We start from the raw sequence: 17,538 nt of genomic DNA on the forward strand, positions 1-17,538 counted from the left end.
ACTGTCAGAGGGTCAGTACTGAGGGAGTACTGCACTGTCGGAGGGTCAGTACTGAGGGAGTGCTGCACTGTTGGAGGGTCAGTATTGAGGGAGTGCTGCACTGTCGGAGGGTCAGTACTGAGTGAGTGCTGCACTGTCAGAAGGTCAGTACTGAGGGAGTGCTGCACTGTCAGAGGGTCAGTACTGAGTGAGTGCTGCAATGTCAGAAGGTCAGTACTGAGGGGGTGCTGCACTGTCTGAGGTGCCATCTTTCAGATGAGACATTAAACCGAGGCCCCTGTCTGCCCTCTCGGGTGGGTGTGAAAGATCCCCGGCCACTATTTGGAAGAAGAGCAGGGGGAAGGTCTCTCTGGTGTCCTGGGGCCAATATTTATCCCTCAACCAACATCATTAAAAAAAACAGGTGACCTGGGTCATTGTCACATTGATGATTGTGGGATCTTGCTGTGTGAAAATTGACTGCCACATTTCCTGCGCTCCATCAGTGCCCACACTACAAAAGGAGGAAAGGCAGTGTTTCAGAAACATCCTTAACTGAAGTTTGAAGATGGATTTAGAGAACATGACAGTTTAAAAAGAAGTGTTTTTTGAACATTCTGAGAGGCCTCTCAGTTTAATACTGTTATTTCTTTTCAAATGGAAAGGGCACAAAAACACAATGATATTCTTGCAATTTGTGATTGATAGTACACACACACTCACACTCTCACCCACGCACACACACTCTCTCACACACACACTCACACTCTCTCACACACACACACACACACACACACACACACACACACACTCACTCCCACACACACTCTCTCACACACGCACTTTCTCACACATACACTCTCTCTCACACACTCACAAACACACACACACACACACTCGCTCCCACATTCGCTCATACACACTCTCACACACACTCTCTCTCTCACACACACACACACACACACACACACACACACACACACTTAGGCACAGTAATACACAGATCATGTTCTGCAGGGATACCTATATTAACTCAGTTAAAGACACCTGCGCTATCATGAGGTGTGTGTACATTCACTCACTCCGTCTGTGAGTTGACACAACTTCAGATTGTGTTTACTGTAAAACTGTCGCCAAGCGTCAGCCAAGGATGTGTCTGGCACATTAGATAGACCCTTCGCATCTGAAAAAGGGTGTTGTTCGAGAAATTAATCACAACGCTCTCTCCACCAGGCAGTCTCTGCAGCTGCCAGCCCTGTCATAGACCCGAGTCACTGCCTTTCATTGAGTGCAAAGCATTGTCGCTTTCTCTATAAGAATGGGTCAAATGCCCATTTCAGAGACTCGAGCCCCAAAAGACAGGCCGACACCTCTGGTCCCAGTACTGAGGGAGTGCTGCACTGTCAGAGGATCAGTACTGAGGGAGTGCTGCACTGTCAGAGGGTCAGTACTGAGGGACTGCCACACTGTCGGAGGGTCAGTACTGAGGGAGTGCTGCACTGTCGGAGGGTCAGTACCAAGGGTGCGCTGCACAGTCAGAGGGTCAGTACTGAGGGAGTGCTGCACTGTTGGAGGGTCAGTACTGAGGGAGTGCTGCACTGTCAGAGCGTCAGTACTGAGGGAGTGCTACACTGTCAGAGGGTCAATACTGAGGGAGTGTTGCACTGTCAGAGGGTCAGCACTGAGGGAGTGCTGCAGTGTTGAGGAGTCAGTACTGAGGGAGTGCCGCACTGTCAGAGGGTCAGTACTGAGGGAGCGCTGCACTGTCAGAGGGTCAGTACTGAGGGAGTGCTGCACTGTCAGAGGGTCAGTACTGAGGGAGTGCTGCACTGTCGGAGGATCAGTACTGGGGGAGTGCCGCACTGTCGGAGGTGCAGTCTTTCAGGGTAAGACATTAAACCGAGGCCCCTGTCTGTCCTCTGAGTTAGGTTTGAAAGATCCCACGGCCACTATTTAGAGGAAGAGCAGGGGGAAGGTCTCCCCGGTGCCCTGGGGCCAATATTTACCCCTCAACCAAAATCACTAAAAAAACAGATGATCTGGGTCAGTATCACATTGCTGTTTGTGGGAGCTTGCTGTGCAAAAATTAGCTGTCATGTTTCCTACATTACAACAGTGACGGCGCTTCAAAACTCTAACTGCCTATGAAATGCTTTGGAACGCTCTAGGGTGGTGAAAGGCGCTAGGGAAATGCAAGACATCTGCTGAGGTTAGTGTTGTGTCCCTCTTGGTGGGGTGGCAGCGCAGAATAATGAAGGGCGTTCAACAGCAACATCTTACATTTATATAGCGCCTTTAACGTGATGAAACATCCCAAGGCACGATTATCAAACTTTATTTGACCCCGAGCCACATAAGGAGACTAGGGTCAGGTCACCAAAATTTCGGCCAAAGGAGTCGGTTTTCAGGAGCGTCTTAAAGAGGAAAGAGAGAGAGAGAGTTGGGGAGGGAGTTACGGAGATATTTAGGGAGGGAATTCCAGAGTTTAGGAGCCAGGCAGCTGATGGTGGAACGATGGGAGTCGGAGGGGAGGGTGGGGTGGTCAAGAGGCCAGAATTGGAGGAGCGCGGAGATCTCGGTGGGCTTGAGGAGGGTCTCAGTGATAGGCCGGGATATTACCGCGTCCAGCAGCTGGAGTGTGGGGCAGGCGTCATTAACAATGAATGGCACCCAGGGTTACAACACAGGAGGCCATTCGGCTATGGTGTCTGTGCTGGCTCTCCGAAGGCTGCAATTTACCGAGTGCCACTCCCCGGCTTTCTCCCCATAACCCTACGCATTCTCCCTCTCCAGAGAATGATCCAGTTCCCTTTTGAAACCCTCGACTGAATCTGCCTCCCCCACACTCTCGGGTAGCGCCTTCCACATCCTAACCACTCGCCGGGTGAAAGAGTTTCTCCTTGTGTCGCCGTTGCTCCTTTTGCCAATCGCCTCAAATCTGGGCCCCTCTGGTTCCCGGTCCTTCCCCCCTGCAAAGGGAACAGTCTCTCCCGATCCACTCCGCTCCAGACCCCTTGTGATTTTGAACACCTCGATCAAATCTCCTCTCAGCCTTCTCTTCTCCAAGGAGAACAGCCCCAGCTTCCCCAATCTACTCACCCAACTGAGGTTCCTCATCCCTGGAACCATTCTCGTGAATCTTCTCTGCTCCCTCTCCAATACCTTCACATCCTCCCTAATGTGCGGTGCCCAGAACTGGACACAATACTCTAGTTGAGGTTGAACCAGTGTTTTCTGCAGGTTTAACATAACCTCCTTGCTCTTGTACTCTGTGTCCCTATTAATAAAGATCAGGATACTGTATTTTTTATTAACCGCTCCCCCGATCTGAACTGCCACCTTCAATGATTGATGTACATATATAGGCAGGTTCCTCTGCTCCCGCACTCTCTTTAGAATTGTACCCCTTATTTTATATTGCCTCTCCGCTCTCCTCCTACCGAACTGAGTCACCTCACACTTCTCTGTGTTGAATTTAATCTGTCGCTTGTGAAAAAGAGGAACGAGTGGAAGGGGGAATTGAAGAGGAGATAAGGTTCGGGGAAGATTAAGAGAGAGTCGGAATGAGATTGTTGCAGAACAGGGAGAGGGATGCCCAGCAACACAGTCAGGAAGGTCGATGATGAATGGCGTGGCGATTTTACTGAGCACAGCAAGGGGAGATGGCGGTGTAGGGGTAATATCACTGGATTGTAATCCTGAGGCCCAGGCTAATGCTTTGGGGGGCATGAGTTCAAGCCCCACCAAATCTGGAATATAAAGCCAGTTTCAGTCATGGTGACCATGAAACTATCACCGATTGTTGTAAAAACCTATCTGGTTCACTAATGCCCTTTAAGGAGGGAAATCTGCCCTCCTTACCCAGTCTGGCCTACATGTGACTCCAGACTCTCACAGCAATGAAGTTGACTCCTAACTCTCGAGCAAGCCACTCGGATCAAGGGCAGTTAGGGTGGGCAACATATGGACAAGGGGCAGGAATAGGTCATTCAGCCCCACATCCCATGACAGAATTTAAAAACAACAGCTAAACCTGAATGGATTGTATGTCCACCTAAACAGATATCACACCTTTGACAGTGTGGTGTACAGTAGGTCACAGCACAGTCAGTGTAATGAAGCAAATACAAAGGAGCAACTGTGATCTGAATCAATCCAACGAGAATTATGTGGAATAATACAGCACAAGAGGCCACTCAGCCCATCGTGCCTGTGCTGACTCTTTGAAAGATCCATCCAATTAGTACCTACATCCCCCACAGTCCTGCAAATTTTCCCCCTTTCAAGTGTTTATCCAATTCCCCCTTTTGAAAGTTCCTATTGAATCTGCTTCCACCGCCCTTTCAGGCAGCGCCTTCCAGATCACAACAACTTGCTGTGTCAAAAAAAAATTCTCCTCATCTCCCCCTGGTTCTTTTCCCGATTCTCTTCAATCTGTGTCCCTCTGATTACCGACCCTCCTGCTGCTGGAAACAGTTTCTCCTTGTTTACTCTATCCAAACCCCTCATGATTCTGAACGCCTCGATTCAATCTCCCCCTTAACCTTCTCTGCTCTAAGGAGAACAACCCCAGTTGATGCAACCTCTTCCAATCTCTTCTAAAACCCTCCGAGATCTCTACGGTTAGATCCAGTCTTGACCATCCACCGATTCCCATCGCTCCACCATTGGCGGCCGTGCCTTCAGCTGCCTGGGGGCCCTGAGCTCTGGAATTCCCTCCCTAAACCTCTCCCCCCATCTCTCTCTCTCTCCTTCTCCCCTCCTCTAAGACGGTCCTTAAAAACCGACCTCTATGACCAAGCTTTTGGTCACCTGTCCCTAATATCGCCTGACATGGCTTGGGGGTCAAATTTTGATTGATAATTGTTCCTGTGAGGCACCCTGGGATGTTAAGGTGTTAAGAGTGCTCTATAAACACCCTTCTCCAGTCTCCCTACATAACTGAAGTGCGTTAATCCAATGAACCCACTCCAAGGGCACCACATTCCTCCTAAACCCTGTGCCAATGCCAGTATCATTGGAGATACAGGAGCAGGTGGATAATCTCATCCTGGACAGGCATTTACCCTTCATCAGTGCAAGGATCTCAGAGTAAGCGTACCAGAGCACTGGGTACAGTTTTGAGCTCCTTACTTAAGGAGGGATAGACTTGCATTGGAGGCCGTTCAGAGAAGGTTCACTTGGCTGATTCCTGGGATGAAGGGGGCTTGTCTTATGAGGAAAGGTTGAGCATTGGAGTTTATAAGAATGAGAGGTGCTTATTGAAACAGATCAGATTCTGAGTTGAGGGGGGACTTGACGGGGTGGATGCTGAGAGGATGTTTCCCCCTTGTGGGGGAATCTAGAAATGGGGGCATAGTTTCAGAATAAGGGATCTTCCATTGAAGACAGAGATGAGGAGGAATTCCATCTTTCAGAGGATGGGAAGGCATTAGGGAGAGTACAGAGGAGATTCACAAGAATGATTCCCAGGATGAAGAACTGTAGCTATGAGGATAGATTGGAGAGGTTGGGACTGTTTTCCCTGGAGAAAAGAAGGCTGAGAGGAGACTTGATGGAGGTATTCAAGATACTGAGGGATATGGACAGGGTAAATAGTGAGAAACTGTTCCCACTCAAGAGAGCATCAAGAACTAGAGGGCACAGATTCAAAATAATTGGCAAAGGGAGTAAATGTGATGTGAGGAAAGATTTTTTTTCACCCAGAAGGTGGTTGGAGTCTGGAGCGAACTTCCTGAAAGGGTGTTGAGGCAGGTTCGATCGAGGTGTTCTAAAGGGAATGGGATTGCTCCTTGAAAAGAGAACAAGGTTACGGGGAAAAGGCAGGGGAGTGGGACTAAGTGGAATGCCCTTTCAGAGATCCAGGGCAGACTCGAAGGGCCGAATGGCCTTCTTCTGCACTGTAAAGATTCTGTGATAGTGTGATAGAGGGTTGTTGGCCTGTGGAATTCTCTTCCCCGGAGAACAGTGGGGGCTGGCTCATGGAATATACTCAAGGCTGAGCGAGACAGATTTTTTGATTGATGAGGGAGTCGAGGGTTATTGGTGAGGGGGGGGGTGAAACCAGGCAGGAAAGTGGGGTTAAGCCCGCCATCAGATCAGCCAAGATCTCATTGACTGGCAAAGAAGGCTCGAGGGGCTGAATGGCCTCTGACCGGCTCACATTGTTCTCTTGAATGAATTCTTCTTAAAACATGTTATAAATCTGCAGGAGCGCAGCTTCCATTTGCGAATGTTTGCAATTCTATTTAAACTGAAGGAGAGCTGCTTGCTTGCCTCAGGGCTGTACCTCACTCTGATTGTTCGAAAACATTCGCATCGAATCACATTTCTCAGTCTTGCACTTAGGATCAAAAGACATGATATCATCTTACTCAAACAAGGGTTTAGTTGCTAATGGCAACATGAAGCGAACCAAAACAGCCCATAAAACACCCTTTTTCCATCACCATTTCATGCATTACATGCTGGTGTGCTGCACTGTCAGAGGATCGGTACTGAGGGAGCGCTGCACTGTCGGAGGGTCAGTACAGAGGGAGTGCTGCACTATTGGAGGGTCAGTACTGAGGGAGTGCTGCACTGTCAGAGGTCAGTACTGAGGGAGTGCTGCACTATCGGAGGGTCAGTACTGAGGGAGAGCTGTATTGTGAAAGGGTCAGTACTGAGGGAGTGCTGCACTATCGCAGGGTCAGTACTGAGGGAGAGCTGTACTGTGAAAGGATCAGTACTGAGGGAGTGCTGCACTATCGGAGGGTCAGTACTGAGGGAGAGCTGTACTGTGAAAGGGTCAGTACTGAGGGAGTGCTGCACTGTCGGAGGGTCATTGCTGAGGGAGTGCCGCCCTGTCAGAAGATCAGTACTGAGGGAGTGCTGCACTGTCAGAGGGTCAGTACTGAGGGAGTGCTGCACTGTCAGAGGGTCAGTACTGAGGGAGTGCTGCACTGTCGGAGGGTCAATACTGAGGGAGTGCTGCACTCATACAAAGGCCTTTGCTGTTTCATTCACCACCCATACCCCATTCCTGGAATGTACCATTCTCCAATTCACCTCTTTTTAATTATCCCCCATGAATGGGGTTGTTGGCAAGGCCAGAGTCTATTGCTCACCCCTAGTTGCACCTTGATTGGCCATTTCAGAGGGGCAGTTAAGAGTCAACCACATTGCTGTGGGTCTGGAGTCACATGTAGGCCAGTCCGGGTAAGGAGGGCAGATTTCCCTCCCTAAAGGGACGTTAGTGACCCAGATGGGTTTTTACGACAATCGAAGACAGTTTCACCATTGCTGAGACTGGCTTTCAATCCCTGATTTATTAACTGAATTTAAATTATACCAGTGGGATTTGAACCCGTGTCCCCTGGGCATAGGCCTGGGCCTCTGGATTACTAGTACTGAGGAAGAGCTGTACTGTCGGACGGTCAGTACTGAGGGAGTGCTGCACTGTCGGAGGGTCAGTACTGAGGGAGAGCTGTACTGTGAAAGGGTCAGTACTGAGGGAGAGCTGCACTGTCAGAGGGTCGGTACTGAGGGAGCGCTGCACTCTGAAAGGGTCAGTACTGATGGAGTGTGCACTGTCAGAGGGTCAGTACTGAGGGAGAGCTGCACTGTCGGAGGGTCAGTACTGAAGGAGAGCTGTACTGTGAAAGGGTCAGTACTGAGGGAGAGCTGGTGTCCTGGCGCCAATATTCAATCCCTCAACCCACAGGACTAAAAATATAACCTGTTCCTGATCGCATTGCTGTTTGTGGGAGCCTCTCGTGTGCAAATTGGCTGCTGCATTTCCCACTTTACACACTTGAGACATTCCGAGGTGCTTGTTGCAGTGCCAGTTGATTTGAAATCCCTTCAATCTGATCAGAGGCAAGAGGTGGAAGAGAGTTACAATTCTGGACACCAATAAAAGGGAGATTCATTCTTGATTAAACTGCATTTACAATGTAGGAAGATATTAATTAACATCACCAAGCGCTTACCCACATGAAGGACATGGTGGCTGAGTGTTATTAATTAGATTCCAGTCGGACTGAAGGAGTGAGTTTAATGCTGTTTATTTAGTTTGCAAGTTATTCCACATAAGGACAGAGTTATGGACTGTGGAGAGATTTATAAACTAAATGGTATAATTTTACACATTCTGCAGGAACAGAGAGACCCAGGGCGATTATGTGCACAGACTTTGATGGTGGCAATTTAAGAAACTGTGAGACGAGCATCACACCCTCTCTCTTCTGAATCCACTGTCCATGTAATCTCTCTGAGCCTCTCTCCCTTTCACCTCAACTCACCCCCACCCATATTCACAACAGCCCACCTTGTGCTGGAGATGCCCCGCAGTGTCACCACCATCACTCATACAAAGGCCTTTGCTGTTTCATTCACCACGCACCCCCCCCCCATTCCTGGAATGTACCATTCCCCAATTCACCTCTTATTAATTATCCCCCATGAATGGGGTTGTTGGCAAGGCCAGAGTCTATTGCTCACCCCTAGTTGCACCTTGATCAGCCATTTCAGAGGGGCAGTTAAGAGTCAACCACATTGCTGTGGGTCTGGAGTCACATGTCGGCCAGTCCGGGTAAGGAGGGCAGATTTCCCTCTCTAAAGGGACAGGAGAGACCCAGGTGGGTTTTTACGACAATTGATGATAGTTTCATGGTCACCATGACTGAGACTGGCTTTCAATCCCTGACTTATTAACTGAATTTAAACTGCACCAGTGGGATTTGAACCCATGTCCCCTGGGGATAGGCCTGGGCCTCTGGATTACTAGTCCAGCGACATTATCACTACACCACCATCTCACCAACTGCGCTTTCCAAATCTCAAGGGGCAAGCCTTTTGCGCAATGGTTCCTCAGTGGCTGACTTGCCCAACTGCACCCTCATCTCCAACTTTCATGTCCCAGCACCCTCTCTCAGCCTGTCTGCACCCCCTCGTACTGCCCTAGGTACGCACCTAGGAACGTGGGAATGGAGGCCATTCAGCCCCTCAAGCCTGCTCCTGCCGTTTGATAAGATCACGGCTGCTCTGGTTGCGGTTTCAACTCCGCTGTTCTGTCTGCCCACCTACCCTCCCATAACCCTTGACACCCCCCCGCCACCGCCCCCCCCCCCATCCCCCCACCTTGTCGATCAAAAATCTGGCTAGCTCAGCCTTGAATATATTCAATGGCCCAGCCTCCCCCTTCTGTCCGGGGGAGAGAATATCACACACTAATGACTCTTGGAGAGAAAGAATTTCTCCTCACCTCCATCTCAAATAGTTGACCTCTTAATCTTAAACTGAGAGCACTGGTTCTAGTCTCTCCCACAAGTGGGAACATCCTCCTGTTATCTTACCTTATCAAATCCCCTCAGGATCTCATATGTTTCATTGAGATCTCCTCTCGTTCTTCTAAACTCCGATGGGTACAGGCCCAACCTGCTCAACCTTTCCTCATAAGACAAGCCCCTCATCTCTGCACACTTCAGTCGAGAGATGCAGACTGGATAGGGTATGGCGAATATTTGAGGCGGATAAATCGCCAGGGCCGGATGGATTGTATCCCAGGTTGTTGAAGGAAGTCAGGGAGGAAATAGCGGATACTCTGAGGATCATTTTCCAATCCTCACTCGATACAGACGAGGTCCCAGAGGATTGGAGGTCTGTGAATATTGTACCATTATTTAAAAAGGGTGCTGGGGATAGGCCAGAAAATTATAGGCCGGTCAGTCTGACTTCGGTGGTGGGCAACTTATTGGAAATAATTCTGAGAGCTAGGATAAACTATCACTTAGAAAGGCTCGGATTGGTCAGGGATAGTCAGCATGGTTATGTTAGGGGAAGCTTGTGTCTTACTCAGTTTAGTAACAAGGAGGATTGATGAGGGTAGTGCAGTGGATGTTATCTATATGGATTTCAGTAAGGCATCTGACAACGTTCCACATGACAGACTGGTCAGGAAAATGAGATCCCATGGGATACAGGGGAAGGTGGCAGATTGGATCCAAAATTGACTCAGTGACAAAGGGTAATGGTCGATGGATGTTTCTGCAAATAGTAAACCATTTCCAGTGGCATTTCACAGGGCTCAGCATTGGGGCCCTTGCTGTTTAATATAAGAACATAAGAAATAGAGGCAGGAGTAGGCCATCCGGCCCCTCGAGTCTGCTCCGCCATTCAATAAGTTCACGGCTGATCTTCTTGTGTTTTGATTCCCACATTCCCATCTACCCCCCATATTGATTCCCTTGCCTCACAAGAATCTACCTCCACCTTAAAAATATTCCATGACCCCCACCTCCACCACCTTCTCAGGCAGAGAGTTCCAAAGCCACACAACCCTCTGAGAGAAAAAAAAAATCCTCATCTCTGTCCTAAAAGAGAGACCCCTAGTTTTAAAAAAGTGCCCCCTAGTTCTGGACATACCCACAAGAGGAAACATCCTTTCCATGTCCACCCTCTCAAGGCCGTTCAGGATCTTGTATACTTCAATCAAATCACCCCTCACTCTTCTAAACTCCACTGGAAACAAGCCCAGTCTGTCCAACCTTTCCTCATAAGACAACCTGCTCATTCCAGGTATCAATCTAGTAAACCTCCTCTGAACCGCTACCAATGCATTTACATTGGAGACCAAAACTACACACAGTATTCAGCAATTCCCTGTATAACTGAGGCATAACATCCTTACTTTTATGTTCAACCCCTCTCGTAATAAAGGAGAGCATTCCATTAGTCTTCTTAATTACTTGCTGTACCTGCAGTCTAACATTTTGTGACTCATGTACTAGAACACCCAGATCCCTCTGCACCTCAGAATTATGCAGCCATTCTCCATTTAAATAATACTCTGCTTTTTTTTGTTCTTCCTGCCAAAGTGAACATCACATTTTCCCACATTAAACTCCAATTGCCATATATTAATGATTTGGACTTAAATGTGGGGGACATGATTGAGAAAATTGCAGGTGACACCAAAATTGGCCGTGTAGTTGACAGTGAAGAGGATAGCTGTCGACTCCAGAATGATATCGATGGGTTGGCAGAGCGGGCGAAGTGGCAAATGGAATTCAATCTGGAAAAGTGTGAGGTAATACATTTTGGGGAGGGCAAACAAAGCAAGGGAATACTCAATAGATGGGAAGTTATTGAGAAGGGTTGAGGAAGTGAGAGACCTTGGAGTGCATGTCCACTGGTCCCTGAAGGTGGCAGGGCAGGTGGACAAGAAAGCAAATGGAATGCTTTCCTTTATTGGCGAGGTATTGAATACAAAAGCAGGGATGTCATTGTGGAACTGTATAAAACGCTGGTTAGGCCACAGCTGGGATTTTGTGTGCAGTTCTGGTCACCAGATTACAGGAAGGACACAATTGCTCTGGAGACAGTGCAGAGATTTACAAGAATGTAGTCAGGGCTTGAAAATTGCAGCTATGAGGAGAGATTGAAAAGGTTGGGGTTGTTTCCCTTCGAACTGAGGAGGCTGAGGGATGACCGAATTGAGGTGTACAAAATTATTGAGGCACCTCAATAGGGTAGACAGGAAAGGCTTGTTTCCCCTAGCTGAGGGGTCAATTACCAGTGGAATTAAGGTGATTTGTAGAAGGATTAGACGGGACATGAGGGAAAACTTTCTCACCCAGAGGGTGGTGGGTGTCTGGAATTCACTGTCTCAGTTGGTGGTTGAGGCTGAAATGCTCAGCTCATTTAAACGGTACCTGGATCTGCATCTGAAGCGCTGGAACCTGCAAGGCTATGGATCTGGGGCTGGGAAGGGGATGAACATGAGCAGCTAGTTTCTTTTTTTGGTTGGAGCAGACACGATGGGCTGAATGGCCTCATTCTGCACCGTAACATTCCTGTGGTTCTATGGTTTAGCCATCTATCGCCAGATCAGCCTGGACCAACTGAAACAACACTGGATCCTGTTCTCTACTGCAAAAACTGCTCACCCTAGATGTCCGGGATCACCCTGAATGCAGAGCTAGTCGTCAGCTTCTGCCCCCAAATGTAAACCCACCATCTTAACCCCCACTCTCCTGCCCTCTCTGCACTCACCTCCAATAGCAAGGGTGAGGAGCTCATGGACTACTCCACTAACTTGGAGACCATCTGAGCAACCATCTCTGCCCACTCCCTCCCTTCTACAGGCCCACTGGGAAAAACCTCCATGAAACCTTAGCCCGGAACGCAAATCTTTTTCGAGTATCTCGCCTCTCCCCACCATTATCCACTCTTCCAGCTCATCGTGTCCAGGAGTCACAGCTCATGTTCTGTCAGTCCTTCTCCACAAACCTGCTCATCACCAGCCGGCGTTCCAGCCCAGATCAATACCTCAGAAATCGAGAGGTTTTATCCTTCCAGTTGAACAGGATTGTAAAGAGTTACAGGAAAACAGCAAAGATGCTTCTTGAAAACGCGCAACCTCGACTGGCCAGAGAGAGCTTTACTCTGTATCTAACCCCGTGCTGTACCTGTCCTGGGAATGTTTGATGGGGACAGTGTAGAGGGAGCTTTACTCTGTATCTAACCCTGTGCTGTACCTGTCCTGGGAGTGTTTGATGGGGACATTGCAGAGGGAGCTTTACTCTGTATCTAACCCTGTGCTGTACCTGTCCTGGGAATGTTTGAAGGGGATGTTGCAGAGGAAGCTTTACTCTGTATCTAACCCCATGCTGTACCTGTCCTGGGAGAGTTTGATGGGGACAGTGCAGAGGGAGCTTTATTCTGTAGCTAACCCCGTGCTCTACCTGCACTGGGAGTGTTTGATGAGGACAGTGTAGAGGGAGCTCTACTCTGTACCTAACCATGTAATGTACCTGTCCTGGGACTGTTTGATGGGGACAGTGTAGAGGGAGCATTACTCTGTATCTAACCTATGCTGTACCTGTCCTGGGAGTGTTTGATGCGGGACAGTGTATACGAACTTTACTCTGTATCTAACCCTGGGCTGTACCTGTCCTGGGAGTGTTTGATGGGGACAGTGTAGAGGGAGATTTACTCTGTATCTAACCCTGGGCTGTTGTACCTGTCCTGGGAGTGTTTGATGGGGACAGTGTAGAGGGAGATTTACTCTGTATCTAACCCTGGGCTGTTGTACCTGTCCTGGGAGTGTTTGATGGGGACAGTGTAGAGAGAGCTTTACTCTGTATCTAACCCTGGGCTGTACTTGGCCTGGGAGTGTTTGATGGGGGCAGTGTAGAGAGAGCTTTACACTGTATCTAACCCCATGCTGTACCTATCCTGGGTGTGTTTGATGGGGACAGTGTATGGGAACTTTACTCTGCATCCAACTCTGTGCTGTAGTGTCATAAAGATGAAAGATTGCATGAAACATTTCAACCACTCTCTATATATATCTCTTGTATAATAAAATGATTTCTTGGAAGCCCAGCTGATCGATGTACTATTTTCACTAAAATGCTACTTTGACACTCGCTGCCTGGCTTGTTATTCTTGTAAAGATTAATCTATCTTTCCAACACTGAGCAAAGAATTTGCTGCCACTGATATTAGACCTTGGGGAGGGTGTGGAGATTCACTCGAATGGTCCCAGGGATGAGGGACTTTAGTTCATGTGGAGAGACTGGAGAAGCTGGGATTGTTTTCCTTAGAGCAGAGAAGGTTAAGGGGGAGATAGAATCGAAATGTTCAAAATCATGAGGGGTTTGGATAGAGTCAATAAGGAGAAACTGTTTCCAGTGGTAGGAGGGTCGGTAACCAGAGGGACACAGATTGAAGAGAATCGGGAAAAGAACGAAAGGAGGGAGATGAGAATTTTATTTTGACACAGCGAGTTGTTGTGATCTGGAAGGCCCTGCCCGAAAGGTCGGTGGAAGCAGATTCAATAGGAACTTTCAAAAAGGGTGAATTGGATAAATACTTGAAGGGGAAACATTTGCAGGGACATGGGGAAAAGAGCAGGGGGGAGAGTGGGGACTAATTGGATAGAGCTTTGAAAGAGCCAGCACAGGCACAATGGGCCGAATGGCCTCTTCCTGTGCTGTAAGGTCCACCCACAGTGCTGTTAGGGAGGGAGTTCTAGGATTTTGACCCAGCAACAGTGAAGGAACAGCCAATATATTTTCAAATCAGGATGGTGAGTGGCTTGGAGGGGAACTTCCAGGTGGTGGTGTTCCCATGTGTCTGCTGTCCTTGTCCTTCTAGATGGTAGCGGTCGTGGGTTTGGAAGGTCTAAGGAGCCTTGGTGAATTCCTGCAGTGCATCTTGTAGATGGTACACACACTGCTGCTACTGTGTGTCGGTGGTGGAGGGAGTGAATGTTTGTGGATGTGGTGCCGATCAACCGGGGTTGCTTTGTCCTGGACGGTGTCGAGCTTCTTGAGTGTTGTGGGAGCTGCACTCATCCAGGCAAGTGGGGAGTATTCCATCACATTCCTGACTTGTGCCTTGTCGATGGTGGACAGGCTCTGGAGTCAGGAGGTGAGTTACTCCAGAAGTGTTTGTTAAGAGTAAGAGGCCATCTTGGAGGTTAGTAATAGTCAGCCACCTTGCTGCGTATGACTGGAGTCACGCGTAGGTCTGGACCGGGTACGTGAGGCAGATTTCCTTCCCTAAGGGGACATTAATGAACCAATCGAGCTTTGGAATGACAACCCCGTGGTTTGAATTCTTGAGCTGTCTGTGATGGGGTTTGAAATGATGTTCGCTGGATCATCAGTCCAGCTCTCTGGGTTACTCGGAGTGTTGCCAACCCTCCAGGATTGGCCTGGAGTCTCCGGGGCTTGATGATCAATCTCCAGCACACTGATAAGTGCCATCCTGGAGCGAAATCATCAGGCAGCAGAAAAGTGTTGGAGTTCTCGTCATTTTCTTTGAACACTTCCCTTTACCAGATAGAAAAAAATATTGAAAATGGGAAAAACGGCTGTTTGGCTGATAGTCAAACTTATCGATCAACTGGGTCTCTGAGCTCCCCAGTCGGTGTAGGAAGGCAGTGTGTCACAGGGATGGATGTACTGGCTGACTCATGGCTGGAGCATGGGGGAAAGTCACATGATCCAACCTCCAGGAATACATTCTTTCAGTTGGCAACCCTAGTTACTAGTCTCTCTCTGTCTCCTTCTCCCTCTGTCTCTTTCTCAGCCCCCTCTCTCTGTCTCTCTCCCTCTCTCTTTCCCTTTCTCTATCTCCCTCTCTGTTTCCATTTCCTTCTGACTCCCTCTCTGTCCCCCTATTTCCCTCTTTGTCCACTCTATCTGTCTCCATCACTCTCTCTTCCTCCTTCTGCCTCTCTCTCCCTCTGCCTCCCCCTTCTCTGTCTCCCTCCCTCTCTTTGTCTCCCCTCTGTCTCTCTCTTCCTCCCTCTACCCTCTCTCACTCTCCCTCTGCCTCCCTTTCTGTCTCACTCTCCCTCTGCCTCCCTTTCTGTCTGTCTGTCTCTCTCCCCCCCTCTCTCTGTCTCCCTGTCTTCATCCCTGTCTCTCTTTTTCGCCCTCTCCGTCTCTCTATTTGTATGATCTTTCTCTTCCTGCTTCTCTCCCCCACTAATACTCACTCAACCTCTCCTCTTGCTCACCTTCTTGCTCTCATTCCCACCCCTCCCGATCGTTAAGTGGGGGAAGGGCGATCAGGAGAATGATGAAGGGAGATTGACAGAGTGGGGGGGCGTTGGTGTTGCAATATGGCCACTGCCCAACATTGTAGGTACACCACACTCTGCCAATGGGATCTGTAGGACTCCATCTTGCAACTTAATCTTGGCATCTAAAGCTTGTAACTCAGAAAGAGATCCAGATCACTCCAGATGTAAACAGAGATCCCGCAATCTGAGTATGGGGCAGCCTACCCATTATGAAGACTGAATTGATAAGGTTAAGGGGGAGATTGAATCGAAGCGTTGAAAATAATGAGAGGTTTGGATAGAGTCAATAAGGAGAAAGTGTTTCCAGTGGCAGGAGGGTCGGTAACCAGAGGGACACAGATTGAAGAGAATCGGGAAAAGAACCAGAGGGGGAGATGAGGAGAATTTTTTTTTTTGACACAGCGAGTTGTTGTGATCTGGAAGGCACTGCCTGAAAGGGCGGTGGAAGCAGATTCAATAGGAACTTTCAAAAGGGGGGAATTAGATAAGATTATCATTTGATAGTGCAGAACTTGAGTATTGCTGAAAAATAGAGACATCCTGTCAAAGATTTTCGTCTTGGACTCAAGAGGACCAATTCGCAAGAATGCCAAATCTGAAAGGGAACAACAATTTATACTGCATGAGAAGAGAGTGCTGACTGGTTGGCAACTGGACTATGGTTAGCGGAGGTGTTGCCATGAAGAATGCACAGGGGAACAGTTAACTGCCAAGGTTCTGTTTAAATTCAAACCAGGCAGAATCTACTAGAATCGACATAGAGTCTCCTTTCAGCAACTGGATAAACATTTGATAAAGGAATTGTTTGCAAGATATATGAGACTGTTCCCCCCGGTGTCCTGGGGTCAATATTTATCCTTCAAACAACATCACTAAAACAACAGGTGATTTGATCATTATCACATTGCTTTTTGTGGGAGGTGCTGTGTAAATTGTCTGTCACATGTTCTATATTCCAACAGTGACAACACTTTAAAAAAAAGTACGGGGCAGACCCTGAAGTGCCTTTGGGTTAATCCGAGGCTGCGATAGGCACTATATAAATGTAAGTCTTGCAGAAATGAACCATCCTGAGGAGGTAGAGGCCATTGGACCCATTGTGTCTGTGCCAACTTGCTGCTCATACAATTCCAAATTAATATCCCTGCTTCACCCTTTCCCCATAACACTGTTCAAAATATTTACCCCATTTTCCCTTGAAAGACATTAGTCCTCGACTCAACCATTCCCCGGAACACAACAAAATATCATGCACCACCACCCCTGAAGCAGAGGGCATGACCTTTTTTTCTAATCATTATACTCTGAAGGCATATGGAATGCTCTCCTTCATTGGCAGAGGTATAGAATATAAAAGTAAAGACATAATGTTGGGATTGTATAAAACACTGGTGAGACCACAAATGGAGTATTGTGTGCAGTTCTGGTCACCGCATTACAGGAAGGACGTAATAGCTCTGGAGAGAGTGCAGAGGAGGTTTACAAGAATGTTGCCAGGATTAGAAAAGTGTAGCTACGAGGAAAGATTGGATAGGTTGGGGTTATTTTCCTTAGAACAAAGAAGGCTGAGAGGTGACTTGGTTGAGGTGTACGAAATTATGAGGGGAATAGATAGAGTGGACAGGATAAAATTGGAGGAGAATTCTAGAACCAGGGGCATAGATTCAAGATAAGTGGCAGAAGGTGTAGGGGGGACATGAGGAAGAACTTTATTACACAGAGGGTAGTGGGTGTTTGGAATTCGCTGCCCAAGTTGGTGGCAGAGGCAGAAACTTTAAACTCTTTTAAAAAGTACCTGGATCTGCACCTTTAGTGCTGTAAGCTGCAGGGCTATGGGCCGGGTGCAGGAAGGTGGGAGTAGAAAGGGCACCTGGGTGTCCTCAGGCCAGCATGGACAAGATGGGCCGAATGGCCTCCTTCTGTGCTGTAACTTTTCTATGGTTCTTATAAATAAATAAACTCCACTCAATTTCCTCTTA

The sequence above is a fragment of the Carcharodon carcharias genome, chromosome 29, assembly GCF_017639515.1.
Source record: "Carcharodon carcharias isolate sCarCar2 chromosome 29, sCarCar2.pri, whole genome shotgun sequence".
NCBI lineage: Eukaryota > Metazoa > Chordata > Chondrichthyes > Lamniformes > Lamnidae > Carcharodon > Carcharodon carcharias.